The following is a 21239-nucleotide window of genomic DNA, read 5'->3' on the forward strand; positions in this document are numbered from 1 at the left end:
AATGTCTATATATTTTATTGAATGAATGTAGCGATATGCACAGTATCTGATGTATTAAGCCGAGTTTGGACCACTTATGTTTCTGCAGTGTATGATAGTTATTTATCTCTGTTTTAAACCTATACTGAAAACAAACTAACTAAAAAGAGTTTGCAAATGAAGTTGTAAAAGCACATTTATTCACGGAGGGACTCACTTGTCCATCTGTCATCATGCAATATAGCTGAATTATACCAGCACTATCAGAATGACTTTCACTAAGTTAATGCGGGGGGAAAAAATAGGTCACTAGGTTGTGGTAGGTCTTTAAAGTATTGATGAAACAGAGCAGAGCTGAAATAATGAATACATATAACAGAACATAATTAGCTCAGTACATAGCCTTCTACCATAAACAAGGTTATCGCTACTCAACCACTCGTTCAAGATTGTTCGGTCTAGCATATCTGCATAAGGTAAACAACGCTCAAAACCCTGTCGATACATTTCTAATTTCAAAATTAATGTACGCCCTGAGAACGAAAACTTCTTCGACAAACTGCCGCCGTCTGATTACTTTGCCAGTCCTACTCTCCCTTGTAAGATCGTTAAAAGAAGTTGTAAGGTCATCTTATGATAGACAACTGTTTAAGACTATTTTCCTAGTGTCGTTTTTGGTCTACTAAGAATTGGGGAGATAACTCTTACTAGGACAGGTTCTCATAACGTCAAACAGATAGACAATCTGGTTCTGCACCAGAAAAACAAAATGCTTCACAAGGCCACAATTCACATGCCTAAATATAAACATTTCAATGGTAAACCTTCCAATATCACCCTTCAGTCAAACAAAAACTCTTGATAGATTCCTTCGCGAAAGATCCTCAAAACAAGGCCAACTGTTTTGTCGAAAACATGGCCGTCCCCTGTACAGTGTAACGCTACGCACTGTTTTGAGGGATTGTGTGGATAAAAATAGGCTTTGACCCTTTACAATATACACCACACTCATTCAGGATAGGCGGAGCAACCGACGCCTTTAAATGTCAGTACTCCCCCTTACAACTGCAACAGTTAGGCCGCTGGAAATCAAACGCTTATGAACTTTATATCCGGCCAGAAGATTCACAGAAATGCTGAGGGTCGGTATTGCCAATAACGGTATATGAAGGGATGTGTCATCATACACCTATTTCTATTTTATTTGAAATTTTGACTGGCTAAGGCAGCAACATATCATTCATGTACCATGTATGAACTGGAAACATATATGTATACATACAGAACAATGGACATGGTTGTACGTAGCTTTGTTTTCAATCCTGATTGTCTGAGGCAACAGGATCCCATGATCTTGTCTTGTTGAATAACATTGTTTGAATATTCATGTAAACTTTATTTTATGTTTTACTTAATTGAAATCCTGATTTTAGCAACAGATCTCGATACATGATGTGAATTTATTGAATCAATGTTTTACTATTTTGTGCAATTTAATTTTAAGCCTGACGGGCTACAGCAACAAGACAAAATAACAGTGATGAGTTCTGTTGATAAGACAGTTTACATTTTATAGGTGCTCAAGTTTTACATATGTTGTGTTATACCTCACTAAAAGAACTGGAATATAATCACAAGGTATATGAACACTTATATGTAGCTGTTTTATTAATCCTGATTGGCTGAGGCAACAGGAACTATAACACATACTTTACAATCCTGTTTATAGATGACTTTAATTTCTGATTGGCTTAGGCGACAGGAACTGTAACACACACTATACAATCCTGTTTATAGAGGACTTTATACCCTGATTGGCTTAGGCGACAGTACATGATTTTATTGTTTTTTTTTATCTCGATAGTCACTGTATATACACTATTCATTTACCTCTATTTTTACTTTGTGTTGTTAAGACGAACATTTAGATATCTAGTCACATTACCTTAACAGGTATACATACCTCTCAATACATTTCAAATACTTTTCCCAGAAAGGTACATCATATTATTTCTAAATTAAAGAATGTTTTATTAAGTATATCCTCGCCTCTCACTAAATGCTCATTCTTGTCTGGCCGTCTGTGGGTTGTTTCTCGATTATGAAACCACCCACGCTGAGGCGTATTTTCATGGCCAGATATGTCTAAAATTCTATTTGTATAACTCGATTTTTATTTCACTCTGTTTCATTACATCTCTTACGGCTTAATAAAGCCCAAATATCAATCTATACCTAGTCTTGTGTTGAATTTTATCCATACTAGCTTCTAATGAGCATTTGGTGGTTGTCACGGGTAACATAAATGTATTTTATGTGCCATAAAATTATTTATGTGCCGGACGACGAATATTAACTCGGCCCGCATACTCTTACTGTCCGGACGCAAGTTAACTATGTACATATAATTATCTTGGATACTTATAGCAACCAATCAGCGTTTAGTTTAACATTAATTCGGACGAGAAAGGATCTGCAATATTTTTCTTTTACCCACCCAACCTCACCCTATTTTTAATTTAAATCAGAAATGTTTGTAATTTTTATTTGTCTTAACATTTTATTTTGTTTATCACTTACTGGCGTATTTCCATGGCCAGATATATCTCGATTTTTATTTCACTCTGTTTCATTACATCTCTTATGGCTTAATAAAGTTCAAAATATCAATCTATACCTAGTCTTGTGTTGAATTTTATCCATACTAGCTTCTAATGAGCATTTGGTGGTTGTCATGGGTAACATAAATTTGATTAATAATTACCTTGTTTACAAGTAAAACTAAGTGTAATTTGGGATCAGGAAAGGCCGTTCTACTATTGATGCTCTATTTATACTATTAAACACTGTACAAAAATACATTAATGAAAATAAGAGACTATATTGTGTATTTGTGGACATGAAAAAGTGCTTTGATACAATATACAGAAATGCATTATGGTTGAAATTATATAAAAATGGAATACAAGGTAAATTGTTAAGAATTATCAAAGATATATATAAAAAGGTTAAATCTTGTGTAAGAAACTGTAATGAATATTCGGAATTTTTCGAATATGCAGTAGGCTTAAGACAAGGGGAGATAATGTCGCCGATTTTATTTTCTCTTTTCGTGGAAGATCTGGAGTTATTTTTACAAGATGATATAAATTCTGGTTTAATTATTGACGATATCGTACTTATTTTATTATTATTTGCAGATGATATGGTAATAATAGGCAAAACACCACAGGAGCTCGAGGACAAATTGAATTTATTGTTTGATTATTGTAGTATGTGCGGTTTAGAAGTAAATACACTGAAAACAAAGATTATGGTATTTAGAAAAAGGGGTGGATTAAAACATAATGAATGTTGGACATATAATGGGCAGACTATTGAAGTTGTAAATGATTTTAACTACCTAGGTACAGTTTTTAATTATACTGGAAATTTTACGAATAACCAGGAATACTTGACGGGAAAGGCACTAAAGGCATTAAATGTTTTGTTAATCAATTGTAAGAAAATTAGATTGTAACCGAAAGTATTATGTCAGCTGTTTGATGCATTTGTCGGGTCTATATTGAACTATGCCGCAGAAATATGGGGAAATACGAAATCCAAGGAATTGGAAAGAATCCATTTAAAATTTTGCAAAAAGCTGTTAAAAGTCAGAAATAATACATGTTCTATAGGGGTATATGGAGAATTGGGAAGATACCCTTTGTATATAAGTAGGTACCTTCGAATTGTAAAATATTGGTTTAAAATCTGTAATACAGATTATATTATTTTAAACAAGGTATATGTGCAATCACTAGAGGATTGTAATAAAGGGTATAAAAACTGGGTTTCAAATGTTAAAAAACTACTTTGTGATTATGGCTTTGCAAATGTTTGGTATGAACCAGATTCTGTAGATTATAATCATTTTATATGTTTTTTTAAACAGCGTGTTATTGACTGTTTCATACAAGGCTGGATTGTAAATAAGGAGTCAAGTAGTATGCTTGAATTGTATAATAATTGTAAAGTTATATTTGGTTACGAATTGTATTTAGATTTATTGCCGAGTACTTTAAGATTGTTTATTTCAAAACTAAGGATCTCAGCGCATGCTCTGAGAATCCATACTGGAAGATATGCTTACAACAGAATTCCAAAAAATGAAAGATACAGCCAATGTTGTAATACGGTTGACCTGGAAGATGAATACCACTTTGTACTTATATGTCCATGTTATATTGATTTAAGAAAAAGATTTATCAAAAAATATTATTTCGTTAGTCCTAGTATGGTGAAGTTTATAGAACTGTTACAATCACAAAATAGATATGTACTTTATAAATTAGCTCTATACTATAACGGCGCTATGTTAATTAGAAGCAACATTATAAATATTACTTCTTGATCTGTTCATACCGAGGTGGATTAGCCATCCTCACTTTAAACACAATATTGAGAAATGAGAATGTTATATAGCACAATTTACTTTTCAACTGACTGTGTGACTTTGTTAATATTTATGTATATATATAGTTGTATTTTGAACTTGATGATATACTATGTACAAGTCATAATAAAACATATGTTCTGTTCTGTTCTGTTCTGTTCTGTAAACATCATCTGTGTACCAAATGTTACAATAACGTGTAATGTTTATGTTAAATAAAATTATTCTCTTCTTAAGAGTGATCTTTGCGGCATCATTAGACTTTTAAAAGAACAACCTTATATATGGAGTTTCATCAAAACAATACACGGAATACAGCGCAGAGCATTTTAAAATTGATCTGTGGCCGACCAAGTAAAGGTAGTATCCATTGTAACAGTTTGTAACTTTGTATATATAAGACTGAAAAATGCAAAAGGGTTTCATGAAGTCGATCAAGCGACAGAGTGATATGAACTAGGATAAAATGATCAAATGTATGCTTTGCAATAAATAGGACAATACACGTTATGATTGGGTTATCGACAGCTCTTCTTTAACCCTTACCCTGCTAAATTACTATAATGAACATGTTCATCTTTCAATTTGGACAGTAGTTCAACTGTTAAAAGGGGTGCTTACCAAGAAGATATATACTGACTGAATGGCGAACAGTGCAGATCTTAATCAGACTGCACGGATAGGCTGATCATGATCTGCACTGGTCGCAAAGGCAGAACCAATCGTATTCAGCATGATAAGGGTTAAACAGGCATCAAGTCTATGACCTGGGCTAAAATGTACATAGACTGTCTTTTTTGGACCAATCAGCGATAGTTGTGTCGTTATGAATTTGACAAACATTAAGTATTGCAAATCACGTTACTGCCAAAATCATACACATGAATAATGTTTGCAGATCAGGTTTCACTACAATATTAATCCTATTTATATTCTTAAAGTGCAGTTATTTACATAAACCACTGAATTATACAGTTTAACAAATGCTTACACATAAAATATAATAACTGTCTGGTACTGCATAATTATTATGAATTACTGATAAGGTCCAGAACGTAATCAGTCAATGTACATTCGCTTTGTCAACTCGAACATATTGCACATTACTGTCAGGTTTGTATATTATATAAATATTCATTAAAGTAGAAAAATACCACCAAACACGAAAAACTATTACAAATTTAATATACCGACGTTTTGCTGAAAGGCTTCATCAGGGTAATACATAAATAGCGGAACTCATTCTTTATAAATATTCCTTTAAATTGAAAAACAAAACCCCAAGTCAACTATTCATTTGATTAATTTCAGTAGCTTATGTATGTAAAATGCAATAGAACTGAAGCCTAAAATATTTTCCGATTCCAGCTGAACTAATATCCACACCTCAGTTAATAATATTTGCGACAACAGCAAAAATCGAATACTAATCTTTGAAATTGTATTCTTGTACCGTACCTCGATGAACTACGTCGATTATTTAATTAATTGAACATTCTTTTTACGTGATACGTACTTTCTAAACTTGTCAAAGAGTCAATCGGTTTTTATCCAGAGACTGCAACTTTCTGATCATTAAGAGTCTTTAGTGTGTCATGCAGTACTAAAGATATGTAAAAATAATATGAGATCAATTATAAGTTATTAATAGCACTAAAATAACCATTCTGTTTATTAAAATGGTCCGCTTCTGTGCGAAAATCATATAACCGTTTGCGGACAAACTATCAGTATAAACAAAATCGTGACACTCTATGAACTCATGATTGGAATATATCTTAGGGCATTTTGAAATATTTTGGTTTAGTTTAACTCAAAAGATGTGGAAGGCATTTGCATTCTAAGTAAACATACAATTCTATGACGCTATTTTGTTAAACTGTTGAGTAAAGCATATAAAAGACAATTTTCACAACGAAAAATATATTTGTACTATTATACTGTCGGAAAGGTAACGAGACAACAACTAAAATGTGGTACGAAGCGTAATAACTGCAGACGTAGTTTGAGATATACATGCAATAGCATGTACAACACTCCTTATGCACCCCCCCCCCCCCCCCCCCCCCCCCCCCCCCCCCCCAACCGCTTTAAGCGTCTTCTGTTTCACAGGAACATTAAATGGACTCAGGTATCCATAAGGATCAACAAATAGGAAAATAGCTGCGCGCCTAGTGAAATCCGATCTGGCAAAAGTCCACGAGAGCCGGATCGAGCTACTATTATGATAACCCTATACAAACATGTATTATATTTCAACATTTGGTTTACATAAATCATCCGAATGTGTGGTATGAAGAGATGATATGAGAGATCATGCAGATCTGTTTTCACGATACAATGTACATTACATCACAGAACTCACAAGCATGGTCGATGATGAAACTACACTTGCTCTACGAGGGGCGTTCAATATATAATGTTACTCCGTATGTAGTTCCGTAACCGCTTATTATTTTTAGATGCGGTTTTCGGCAGATTATAGAGCAATTTATTTGCAATACAATGCTATATAAATTATAAAAATCGGTAGATTCAAAGTAAAAATATAATCATTTGAGTGAGGTGTACTCGGGTATACTGGACAATTTTATGCCTAAAGTATTGAAATTGTAATATGCAATTCCTTGATTCTACTATTCAAAAACTAGACCTTTAGTTCAATTTTCAGTTTAAACAAATAAAACAAATGATGTTCTTCACAAAAACATATGAAAACTAAAAAAAAAAGTTTATAACAGTTTTAAATTGAGTGTGCATATTTTTACTCGAAAAATGATAAGGTGAGTACAATAAGCCTCTGCAATTTTGTCAGGGGCGATAATCATCGTTTAAAAAGTTCTTGTATTTTAAGTTGATACAAGTATCTAAATTCTCGATTGCGAAACTAGTTCTTACAACTTTGATTAATCGCTCCTAACACGCATTCCAGATGGAGTCAACCTCAAGTTTAGATTTTTTAGTTGTGTTATAAAATTAAAAATGCATTAAATAATTTAAAACAAACGCAAACTTATCACAAATTGCTGTACCTCGTAGAAAAATGATAGAATTTTGTGATTTTACAAGTTATTTTATTTTTCTGAGACTCTGGATGCCCAGGACAAACCTGAATTATAATTATGGTCCAGTATACCCGAGTACACCTCACTAAAATGATTATATTTTTACTTTAAACCTGGCGATTTTTATAATTTATATAGCATTGTGTTCCCAATAAATTGCTCTATTATGTGCCGAAAACCGCATCTAAAAATAACCAGCGGTTACGGAACTACATACGGAGTAACATTACATATTGAACGCCCCTCGTATATTGCATATATCTAAAATGTCATAGCTTACATTATATTTGCAGAAAAACGCTTCTGGATTACATGGTCAAAAGTTTAAAATTACTTGTCAGCAAAGGTAAAGATTCGATCAGTAAGAAATAATGATTCTTTGCCTGAGTTGTCTAACAATTTCTCTTTGATTAATACAGGTACATCTTGTATAGCAATATGAGTAAATGTCATAGATATACTTCATTCATGCAAATATGCCGATTAAATGGAATTTCACAATAAATCAAAATAATTGTATATGGTAAATACGTCAATCAACATTCCCGATTTATTTTAATTCTAGTATATGTCACATGTGTGTAAAGTGATCGAAATTTCCCATTATCAGACACACGCACCACCCCTTTCAATGATGTTTATTAAATGCAAAGTACGAGTTACATATTAATTGAGTCGAAAGACGTAGATGTTCTGAACAATTAAACTCGACATATAAAACTTCCATACCTCAGTACCAGCGAAAACGTCACTGGACTTGCAAAGTCAATAGTCATATAAGTTGATAAATTATTCAAGTATGAAAACCTTAATGTTTAATAATGCTGTTCTCTTTGGACCTTTGATCGATTTAAGAGCAATTAGAGAGCGTGATCGCAATTAACACTAGTAACATATCTAATCGGGTTCATTGTACGTCGTGTGAAAAATATACATTGAGAAAACATACCGCCAGTTACGTAGAAGTTATTTATATAGTTTATTGTTTATTTCAGTCTCATCCATTTACATGTTTACAGTATAAAAACATGACATATACATAATAAAACACAAGTAAATGGCCACTCAAATTTGAATTACAAGAGACTATATATATAAAATTTCTACATATCACATATTTCACATTATTCAATATATGTTTCTAATGATAATCTAAAGAGCACCACCGTGTGACAGTCAAATGCAAGTGGTCCAACAAGCGATATAGCCAGCAGATCAAAGCCACCAGGAACAGAACCACAGCATCCTCCCATCCACCACACCGCAATTGTTGTAGTTGATAAGAGAACACTGCAGTCCCCTAACTGGCCATACAGAGACACCAGACGACCAAATCCACATCACCCACCACACGGCATTACTCTTCAATTTATCACCATATTTATCAATTTAATCAATTCTCATATATTACAGTAAAAAGCAAGACATGTCTGCTAATCATAACACAAAGATGTGTCCTAAAATTTAATTAAACAAAGGGTTTTAAGACACTGAACCAGATTAGACAGATGCACTAAATGTGCGCTAGTAAAAAATGGCTTAAAGAATCAAGTATCCCCACCAATCAGATTGGTAGAGAACAGATTAGCAGATATCTCTTACTTAACACTAAAATACTGTAATTATTTAAAAGAATCTACATACAATTTAGTAAAAAAAAATTATAAATAAATAAAAGCCTATCTATACAGGTGCATTAAACTGTATTTATATTATATAAAGTATTACTTCTTTTTTTAAGTATATCATAACAGGTTTTTGCAACTATTCTTATCAAATTTGGATGTGTGAATAACAGAACCAGTTTATCATTGTCATTTAGACTCTCAAAGTTTACAAATATAGAAGTAACCTTTTCTAATAGAAGTCTTCGTTCAACAGTATAAAGCTGACAGCATAGAATAACATGTATCTCTGATTCTACAGCATTACAACCAAATGGGCACAATCGTTGATTTTCTGTTAAATCTTCGTAACGACCCGTTTCGAGTCTTATGGGTGCAACACCGCACCTGAATCTAGACAATGCAGATCTATGAGAGAAAGGCATAAGCAACTTACAATAAGGTTCTACATTACACTCATTCTTAAACATTCTGTAGGTTCGTAACTTATTTGACCAGCACCATTGATACCAGTTAATCTTGAAATGTCAGTAGACCATTTTTCTAAATGAGTATTTAACAAAACAGTAGACATAGTTTCAATTAAGCGTTTTCTTGAGCAAGGTAATTGCAAGAAGTCATTTAACTCTAAACACTTAAATTTTTCTTTAACAATGAATGGCCAGTTCTTACATCTTGAGTTACCTTTCTTACAGGACCAGCTAAAGATCTTTTTATTTATACGTGTATTTTCATAACTCAGACAGCGATACCAATGATTACATACTGAAGTCCACTGATCTATAAGGATTGGCTTCCAACCCATTTCACCATAAACAGCCACATTTGGTGTATATTTTCCTGTTCCAAGGTAGAATCTCATGGCCCGGTGGTGGACTGCATTTATACATGAAAATACCTTAGTTCCCCAAATTGAGGAGCCATATGTTATAATTGGGACAACAATTGAATAATAAAGTTTTGTGTATACATCATATGGTAAGCCTCCATTGTTTTTAAAGCGAGCAATGAGAAGACCCAGGGCACTCTGGGCAACAACTTTTGCTGTTACATAATAATCAAGGTGTTCTGTCAACATAATACCAAGGTACAAATACTGACTGACATAATCTAATATTGATTCACCACATACAAATAAATAATCAGATCTTTGAACAGAGGTAGGTCTAAAATGTACAATATTGCTCTTGCTGGTATTAACAGACATACAATTAATTTTACACCAATCATTTAACATATTTAACATGAATTGCAAATCAGCTTCATTTTCAGCAATCAAGACAATGTCATCCGCATAAAGCAAAATACACACCTTTCGATTATCAATATAGACACCTTTCTCTGTACCTTTCAAGATTAATGCAAGATCATTAATGTAGATATTAAAAAGAACAGTAGACAATGAACAGCCTTGACGTAAGCCTGTATTGACAGAAAACCAGTCAGTAAAATATCCATTAAGTCGTACAAATGAAGAGATATTACTGTAAAGAGATCTTACTGCCGATAGCATTTTGGTTGATATACCAATTTCAATTAATTTTTGCCAAAGGCGGTTTCTGTTAATGGAATCGAAGGCCTTTTTGAAATCAATGAAAGCACAAAAAGTTGAGAGACGGTTTTTCTTGCGTGTATCAATGATATTTGTCAAACTAGAGATGTGATCTACAGTGCTACGCTTACTTCGAAAGCCATTTTGCTCTTCAACAATAACATCTCTTTCATCAGTCCAGGATACAATACGGTTATTCAAAATACCAGAATACATTTTATACACTGTAGCAGCTAGTGATATACCACGGTAAGAGAGCGGATCTCTTTTGTCATTACAATTTACAACTATATATGCAATTTCCCAAATATTTACAAATAAAGAAGTGTTGTAATATAATAATATCTGGATAAAGACTTTTTACAGCCGCCACACGGCACTTAAAGATTGCTGTTGCGATAGTTAATAAAATCTGTAAAAAGTCATAAAATGTACATAAGTGTTCTGATGAAAGTTTAAACGCGTACTGCGCTTGCAGGTATTTTGTATATGAAATAAGTGTAAAAGATGCGACATGAACCTCCTTCCAATACACACAAATTGCGTCACAAACATAAATTGGTATGCGAAGTGAGTATTTTTCATATGTGTAATGAGATATTTAAAATTTAAACTGTACATTCAGATTCAAAATGACCTTTCCAACAAGGGTAATTATCCCGTAAATAAAACGTTTTTAAACAAAGTAGTCGTTATAAAAGCGAAATTTCAACTGAGCCTATATTCGTATGCGGTTTGCACGAATAAAAATGCATTCGATCTGCTTGCATGTACTGCATGTACAGCCTTTATCGGAGACGTGATTTTAAATCTAACTGTACAACAATTGGTGAAACATAACGGAGGGCATAATAAATAAGATCTGGAAAGTAGATCCCTTGAAAGCACCGAGAACAAGGCAAACAGTGAAAATTGCAGACTCGGTTTGATTTCATATCTGAGTTGAAATCACTGATCCCGAAGGACCAAAAAATATAACAACAATGAGATGAAGACGGGGTGACTTTTTACGGCCGCCACACAGCACTTAACATCCGCTGTTGTGAAGTAAATAAAATCTGGAACGTAGATCCCTCGGAAGCACCGAGAACAAGGCAAACAGAGAAAACTGTAGACTCGGTTTGATTGAGTCTGTTCATGAGCAGTAATGGAAAATACAACCCTGCCCACGCCCCCATAGCACCGGCTTAAGCAGTATTCAATCTTCAAATCTAAATGACTTGAAATCCATAATACCGAAGGACCAGAAAATATAGCAACACTGAGATGAAGTCGGGGCGACGCTTCTTTGCACAAGGTTTTTTAACTTGTGAAATAAAAATGCATAAATATTCCGATGAATTTGTGTTGTATAAGAAATAAATGTAAATTATGCCAGGCGATATCTCTCCAAGTACACATAAATTGCACAAACATATATATTTATGTATTAATATAAAATGCATAGTGTTTGTAGTCTTTAGATATTGGTTTCGATGGCATAGGACAGAAATATATCTTCATATTTATATTTCTTTTAAACTCACAAGAAGCAATAAATCTCGTATTGATTACCTGCTTGTAAAGCTTTTGGTCTGATTCTATTTCAATTGTATATAGGGGATACATGAATGAAAATAAAACAATAAATATTATCTTTATTTTCAATCTATGGAAACGTATTCTTATTTCTATCTCCTATCTTCTTTGGTTTTATATAAAATATCTTTAAATTATGCCAAATCAATCAGAAAACTAAATCCGCGTATGGGATTATTACCGTCACTGTAGAAAAACCTTACCTGCAAAACAGTTAAAACATATTTCACACACACACACACACACACACACACACACACACACACACATGTATTACAGCAATCCGTTTCTACTACGTCATTATTGTATCCTACAATACTCGGTGGATACTATGTTGCTTAAAACAATTTAGTTTTACATTAGCAACAGTATTCATCAAAATGATTTCTGTAATAGTAACATATCTGTTTTGTTTGTTCATGAGTTATCTATACTTTTTTGGAGAAAAAACGTCCAAACCTTGTTCCATCCAAATGATTTTGTTTTGTTAGTATCGATATACGCAAGGTCATTGTCTTGACTTCAAAGTGTTTATATAAAACATGAAACAGAGATATATTTGCTAACGTAAGTATTCTTATATTTGTAACAATTTTCAGACTGTATGTCGTGGTGACTTTTATTCTGAAATATATATTCGATTCTAGTCTAACGAATATACACAATGACATTGCATACCGACTAGACTGATAGCAACAATCTTTAATATAATCCCGTCTCAATACCACCTGAGGTAATATGTAATTTCTAAGTTTATTTAAATTCATTCTACTGAAATAGATCCAGATAAAAAGATATATGACATTGTGTACAACAGCTGGGAACGGACTTTCCTTAAAATTGAAATGCTCAAAATAAGAACGCTTGTAGGTGTAAAACGACATGAAGTATATAACTAATAATTAATGGCACTAATGCAAATCCAATATTATATATCTCCTTTGTTACACTATGCACGGTAGATTCAATTCATCAACTGTTCGTAGACACGTTTGCCAATACAAGCGGTGATATCGCCCTTCTTTTAGAATTCATATTGACATTAACCTTTGTTGAGGCTATCAAAGTATATGGAGGTATTGAAATAACTCTTTGTTATATATATATAAAACTGAAATATATTGAAAAAAGATGCAGCGAAAGATCTAGCTCAAGTAATGTCTATAGGAATGTCTATACTAAATTAAGGTCAGCAGAGTTTTGTATTAAAGTGGGTTTTTTAACTGTTATAATACTTTTAGTCATTTGATAAAATATTATATTTTGGCAATGTTGAAAAACTGGCTTTGTCAAATGTAGCATTTTACTTAGCTGTGACTCTAAAAGAGACGCATATACATCTTAGCTATATGCTTTGTCGAGTTGTAGTTTTGTAAAATACATTTGTATATATTTTACCATACTTAGAAATAAATGTCGAAACTTCAGGTGTCATTTTGGTCTCTAGTATTTTGGTTTTAAAGTTGTACTTAAGATAAATACAGTTTGCTGCTATCTAGGATTTACATACATACTATAACACAAGGCGAATGCACATGGTTAACAATTGAAGCTTATTCTTGAATTTCCGTACTAGTGATAAATATTTTATTCAAGCATGTGCTACAGACACATGTGACAATTTGGCTCTAAAATCCTCCATTTTACCTCCTATCTAGACATCTTAAATGTCCCTGTGTCTGTGAACAAAAATCACTTTCAAACATTAACACTTTTTTGCTCTTCCAAGCATTGTATTTAGACATAATTTCGGCTATACTAAAGTTAGACTTGGGAAACCTCAAATATAAGACGGAAAATAATATCTGTTTTGAATATACAAGAATAAGATGTACTCACGATCTTAAGTCTCTAGTCTGCTATACGAAAGTAGCTTATGTAAAGTTGCCTGTTTATGCTTAGTTCGAATATCATATAATAGTGTAAGAGATTTTATTAAAAATTGTTTTGTTGAAATGAAAAGGAATACCGTCAAAATGGTATAATGAATGAAAATGTATAACTGTTTTCTACTTCAGTGTATGAGTCTTGTTTTATTTTATTTTATTTTCAGCTAAGTATTCGAAATCCGAGATTTTCTGTGTCATAACATTTTGTTGAAAATTTATATCCATGCAAATTAAATTATTACATTTTGTGTTTGTTTCCTTTGTTAAAGGAATATTGTTACTACAGATGTTTTTCTCAGTCTATGATTTATTTTGATATTTTTAACTGTAGTAAATATACCATTCAAATAACTGACAGTCAACTTGGATAAAGGTTAATACGTTTAGATCAAAAGTTGTTGACAAGACAGCGCGCTCAACTATTCCACAAAAAAGTCTAAGTTGAAAAGGGCCACTATTTGGCAAGAATGGTGTAACTGAATTAATATATTACAATCTATTACAAATTAAAGTCTCATTATGGCAATGATAATAACTTTCACGCACAACCTCAGTCAGAATTTCAAGACAAATAAGGGAAATATTTTGAATTACATTTCACCAAAATATTTTCAGTTGGGTTTGTACTGGTTCTTCCCAGAAAAAAACGGCTTCGCATGTATCGGTGCTTTACATCGGGCACGTTAAAGAACCAGACTGTATATTCGCAAAGAGCTAGGCTAAGTTAGCCGGGCAAGCCTTATCTAAAAAGGATTTTAGTATTGTACAGCTTGCCAGTCAGTTGCAAAACTAACGTACCGAACTTTTTAATTCGATTAAGTGTCATATTATACATTAAATCCAATCAAATGTCATTTCAATTTAATTATTTCAGCGGGTTTGGTGACTGAGAAGAATTGTTTAAAGTTTCATTCTGATACTGAGATACCATTTGACAGTTAGCTCTAAAGAAATATTAGAAATCACCAAAAACTAAAGACTAACCGGAACCTTGTATAAACTTAATTTTGAAATCATGTTTTGAATGAAGTCCATAGTTAAATAACACTGTTACTTTGTCAGGAAACAAAAATATACATAGCTTTGGATACAGATGATAAAACATTAAATCTTGTTTCCTGTACAAAATTTAACTGAAATTTGCCGCAAAATATCTTGCTGGAATAGTTTCCCTACATTTCATATTTCTATGCATTTTGATGAATTAATTTATATTCAACAATATGAAAACTTGATGCTAGAAGTACCAGCAGGCATTTCTTTGAATTTTTTCCCATCATTTCTAACGAAAAAAAAAAGAAATGCATTTTCTTTAGAGCCTGGAAACTGCATCAAGTGGACCAATACAAAGTATTTTTTTCAGGCAGGCAGTACGACTCGCTAGTTGTGCGTAAACGGTTTGCAACTGGGCTTTGATGTATTTTTTGTTTCTGAAAGATTATCCAAGTGCCCAAAAGTCGGCCAATCATTGACAGGCTTTTTTTTTTTTTTTTTTTTTTTTTAAAGCGGTCTTGGAAGCATTGCACATGTCAAAAAAAAAGTTTATGACCTTGTTAATAGCTCATTGTCACAGAGGAAAAAATCGTAAAGGCTAATTGGCAATTATTTTCCAAGAAAACATTATCATTGTAATATATTTACATACGAGGGGTGTTCAATAAATACCCGGAAAAGTGCTCTCATTCCTTTATTTCTGGTCTCATTTTGCTAAAATTTGAAAATTTGACGGATATGAACATACTGAATACAAATACCTAAATTACAGATTTCAGAACATGCACAATATTTATTTATTGTCTCCTAGGCAACGCCATCACCTCAAACGTCATTATGATGCTGTCATATCACACTCAATTAATTAATCAATACAACTCGTGATTATCATTGATTCAATGTTTATCACCATTAAACGCATTTTTACACCTTCCTAAGAATAAATAAATACTTCTCATTTGATGTTCCTGTCATATTGAAGAAACTGGACACTGAACTGATGCCCTATCAACTCTTTAATTTATTAAATGTGACTGAGCGTTATTTTCATGTCTGTAACACAAGTCGTCAGCAATATTCTCCTGACCACTTTTAAACATCACGTCCCTTTAATAAAATTTTGTTTTCTACAGGGCATTGTCCCTTAAACCTTTTTCAGCATAGCATTTGTCTCTTTCCTTGATTTTCGATTCAGAACACAAAATGTTATCTCACACCTCCGTTCAACACTGATTTTCAAGCGACGACCAACTCAATATGTCTGCCAAATATTTTAATGATGTCACATTTATAATTTGACGTTATTGGCGTAACGCTTACTTTTCATACCAATATTCACCCAATTTAAGAAAAGGTAGCTTGAAAAATAGGTAAGCGGCAAGTAATGTTTTAGCACATGTAAAATATAAAAAGAGACAAAATTGGGCCGGATGACGTCACATGACGTTGCCATGGGGACTCGCATTTACTTATTGTTTATCCAAAGACAATTTAATTTTGACATATCAACTCAATATTCCGTAGTCTACATTTTGTAGCATTTTCATTTATTTTTGATGATACATGAAGAATTGAGAGCACCTTTCCGGGTATTTATTGAACGCCCCTCGTATATGGCTCATGGACCTATACTGTGTCCTAGATACGTTACTTCCACATGTATAACTGAACTACTGTGCAAAACATGTAAATAAGCTCGAAAACTGAACTTTGTTAAGATAGTAAACTGAAAAAAATAAAGGAATCCATTTACTTGCATAAGATGAATCTCTACTTTTCTCTACATATTATATCCATAAGACAACGGAAGTCAAAAAATGCAGAAGTATTAATGAAGCTTTATGAAGAAAAACAGATTAGTTATCAAAATCTAATGGGTCATGATTATTTACTAAATATGGCCATGAAGCGGCGCTTACATTGACACCAAAGGCCTTCTTAAAAGCAGACATTTTCATATTGTTTTAAAGATGTCTTTTACATGTTCTAATATAAAGACGGAAAATGACATTTCATTCTGTGTCTATAAAAAGATGATACTGAAATCATTTAACTATTGACAGATGATATACTGGAAAATATTGCAATTTTTTTTTTTTTTGGTTTGAAGCCTGGCACATGGTTTTAACGAAATGTTTTTCAAACAAAATTTAATTTGCGGACTTCACAATTAACAAATTAAATGTTAAATCTGTAACTAAAGCAAATTCTAGTCGTAACCCAACTTGATATTGATTAACAAATTGCTGCTGTTTGTTTCTTTATCGGGGCGAATAAATCTTTGATTTCATATTAAGATAACTTCTTGACGCAAATTGCTGTAATATACGGAAATTTGATAACAGTAAAAGCCTAGGTTTTGTACATTAATTTTATTACGTAGCGTAATTATATGACAACATCAAGGACTGTTTGTTAAATATTTTCCTAGGCTATTGATTGAAAAAATTCTAAGACTTTATCTATTCTTAGAGCGCACTATCTTACAAATTAGGAATTCCTCTTGAATACAACACTTGAGTGACAGAATAAACTATACGATATCAGCCGTTTAATACATTGGTGACGGCCATGACCTCTTCCAAAATACCGTATTGCATACTTGCTATCCTGTTGTCAATATTTCGTAACTAACTAAAATCGTGTATTATTCAGTCTTTTGTTAAATTCTATACATTTGCCCTAATGTAAATAATGTTTATTTTTATACCATGATTACGTTCATGAAATACATACTTGTAATGTGAACGGTAACTTCAAAGTGCATTTTTGACAACATTAAAGATACATTGCATGTATTAAGTGTTCACTGTCATATATGTAGAATCATTAAATTATTCACTATAACTGATGGACCTTATTTGTACATGTATAGCTCATATAAACCAAGCAGTATCGCATTGTCAACACTTTTTTGAATGATACAATATATGACAATTAATTTATAAGATTTAATGACATGTAAATATTTAATGTCTGTGTAGAATGTCAGTTTTGCTTGTTAATAACGGACAATAACGACACAGCTGAAAATCCTAAATGTTTCCAAAAACATTTAAATGCGTGTTCTTTATTAATAATAAGATCACTTTCGGCTGAATTTATCCCACGCTTGAAGATCTTCACTCTTGACAAGTATTCATTTCGCAATGCCCTTAAACCTGAAGCGAATGTCTGAAATTTTTAGACTGCCAGAAATATAGTTTTATTTCTGTTATTATTTTAAGTGTGTTCTAAAGAATCAATGTTATAAGCCAATAAATTCTAAATTTATCTACTGATAATAACTGTTTTGACACTTTAAGTTATCTCAGCTGATATTCCAGTGTTGACATCTGATAGAAAATACCACATGGTTTTGTAGTCATGAAATTAAATAAGGAAATCAAATTGAAATTGCATAATATTTAATTACGTCACTGTCGTCTGATCTTGGATCGATTCACGGGAACAAAGAGAGCGTCAAAAGAGAGCATCTATTGCAAATAAGGTAGGCGATAGATGAATACAGTTGAAAAGGTTTTTATTTATAATAATCTTTTCTTTGAAACCATTGTCTGAAATGATTTGTGTCGTAAATGAAATTGTAACTTTTTTTTCAAGAAAGATTAGTTAGCATAACCTACAGGCATTATATCCGGAACCACATTTGAATTTTAAATTAAAATTTGCTGCAAAATACCGTGCTGGAATAGATTTCTAAAATTCTCAGACTTTCTATGCATTTGAATGAATTCATTTTTATTCAATATCGTTTCTAGAACTCTGACAACTTAACAGTATGAGATATATATCAATATGAGCGACGCCATGAGAAAACCAACATAGTGGCTTTGCGACCAGCATGGATCCAGACCAGCCTGCGCATCCGCGCAGTCTGGTCAGGATCCATGCTGTTCGCTAACAGTTTCTCTAATTGCAATAGGATTTGAAAGCGAACAGCATGGATCCTGACCAGACTGCGCGGATGCGCAGGCTGGTCTGGATCCATGCTGGTCGCAACCGCACTATATTGGTTTTCTTATGGCGCGGATCATATATTTCCTTGACTATACTTCTTTTCAAAGGGCTATCGAATATGTTTATTGTTGTGTTTTTAATATGTAAATACGCAGATGTATTTATTTCAAACATTATCAATTCATATGTACAACTTGTGATACTGATTAAGCACGGCTGAGATTCTTTCATACAAAATATCTAATACTAATCTCAATTATGTTTATTTCAATTCTGTCATCAGTAGTTTCATAATCTCATCAAATAATCAAAATATTACGAGATGTTAGAGTCGTGATATTGAAGTATCAAAGTGAAAATAACCTGAACATCAAACATAATGTTCCGTATGTTTGCATCGGAATGCATGAAAACGTATGTAATATAAGAATTCGAACGTTAAACTTTGTAATATAATCTCTTTTGGATATACACTAAACGTGAACTTCTTCACTGTATTCTACAAGTGATACATCAAAATTTCATACAGATTTAACAACGTCGAAAGTTAATTTACTTTAACTGAAACCGAATAAGCAAATGTTTTGTTTTTTATCATTTTGATTAAGACTTTATCAAAATGAAATAGTTTTTATGGTGGTTGTAAAAATATCTCCCTACTTAGACTCAGAGTTGTTATATAATCTAGTCCTTTTGGATCGTGGAGAACATTCAATTTTACTAAAATAGATTTCCGCCAAAGTTGGTGCAAGAGGGAGCGAATAATAATAATCATACCCCGTAGAAACAAACAAAGTGTGGTCTAAACTCAGCTTAATATATCAAATACTGTGCATAATGCTACATTCATTATTCAGTGGCGCGTCTGTAAGTCCGCCGCCGTGACCAAATTAATGCCTCAGACTTCACTTTATCTCTTATCACTTGGGTTTTAAAACACTGCTTGAACTGTACCCTTATTCCATACGGTAGAGTTATCCAGCTGGCTTTTGCAAAGTTTTGGTTTTACTTAGGTGTCTGCATGTGAATAATGTGCGGAGAAACACCTAGGGCCTTCCACCAGTTTTTAAAGCTGAAAAGTTACATATGATTTTATTGTGTTGGTGTAATACAAAATCAACAAAACAAACGAACAAAAAAAAATCATGTAATTTACGTGTAAAGTAATCAAATTTACCTTTTAAGCAACCACAGTCTAAAGCAAATGTAGTATAATTACGGGTACCAGTTACATGTTATTTAACATAGATAAATTAAACTATCAATAAAAATGACGAATTTATGTTTTGTGATTAAATATCTAAAATTCACAACTACAACGTACAATAATTATATCTTTGGGGTTTACATAACGTATCTCTTAACACAAGACATACGGTGTACGAAAACGAAATTATAGCTCTTAATTTCAAATTTACTGAACTATGATTATTTATCAGATAGCAATTGAGTTTTAATTTATATAGCAAAAGAAACAAAAGAATTTCTTGGGGCAATTTTGGCCCGATTAACTTGTTTCATTTAAATAATACAAACAAGGTCTTATAGCTGTATAGCGGTACTTATCTTGAGATCTGATAGACAGACTATGGGCTTATGAAAGGGACATTAAAACGATTCTGTGTAATATTATTATTATTTATTTAATATCCTCCACAATGTGAAGATTACATATAGAAGAAGTATACAAAAGTATAACAAGATAAAGAAACATTACAAAGTACAAACTTCAAGTCATATCAACACATATAAATCAAATACATTATTAAACGATCATTCTGCAAACAAATGTAGATACAAATATACATAATATAAAAAATGACTTATACTGACCTAAACCCATACTGAAATAAACCTAAACCTGAACACGTATGTGATTTAGGATGCGAGTATTCCAATAAAAGTAGGTAAGAAGCCAACAAAATACTTTCAGATATGCCCGCACAACGAATCTTAACATAATTATGTCTACATGATTGTTTATGTAAACTTGTACAATTCTCATTACAGCTCTATTCTTTATGCTAATAAATAAAGCTAATAAGACATACAGTCATGTATACCAAAAGTTATATATTAAGAGAACTACTGTTCTTTTATAACTGCTTTCTGAATATCTTACGACACATTAATATCATACTTAACTGAGAAGCATACTTGAAC

General features: G+C 32.5%; 1 protein-coding gene across 1 annotated transcript in view; it reads right to left on the minus strand.

Moving 5' to 3' along the window:
- LOC123564824 (proto-oncogene tyrosine-protein kinase receptor Ret-like) overlaps nucleotides 1–21239 on the minus strand; it is a 185455-nt gene that overhangs the window by 105110 nt on the left and 59106 nt on the right. The gene's annotated exons all lie outside the window — the stretch shown is intronic.

Source organism: Mercenaria mercenaria, chromosome 2 (assembly GCF_021730395.1).
Source record: "Mercenaria mercenaria strain notata chromosome 2, MADL_Memer_1, whole genome shotgun sequence".
In the NCBI taxonomy this organism is placed as follows: domain Eukaryota; kingdom Metazoa; phylum Mollusca; class Bivalvia; order Venerida; family Veneridae; genus Mercenaria; species Mercenaria mercenaria.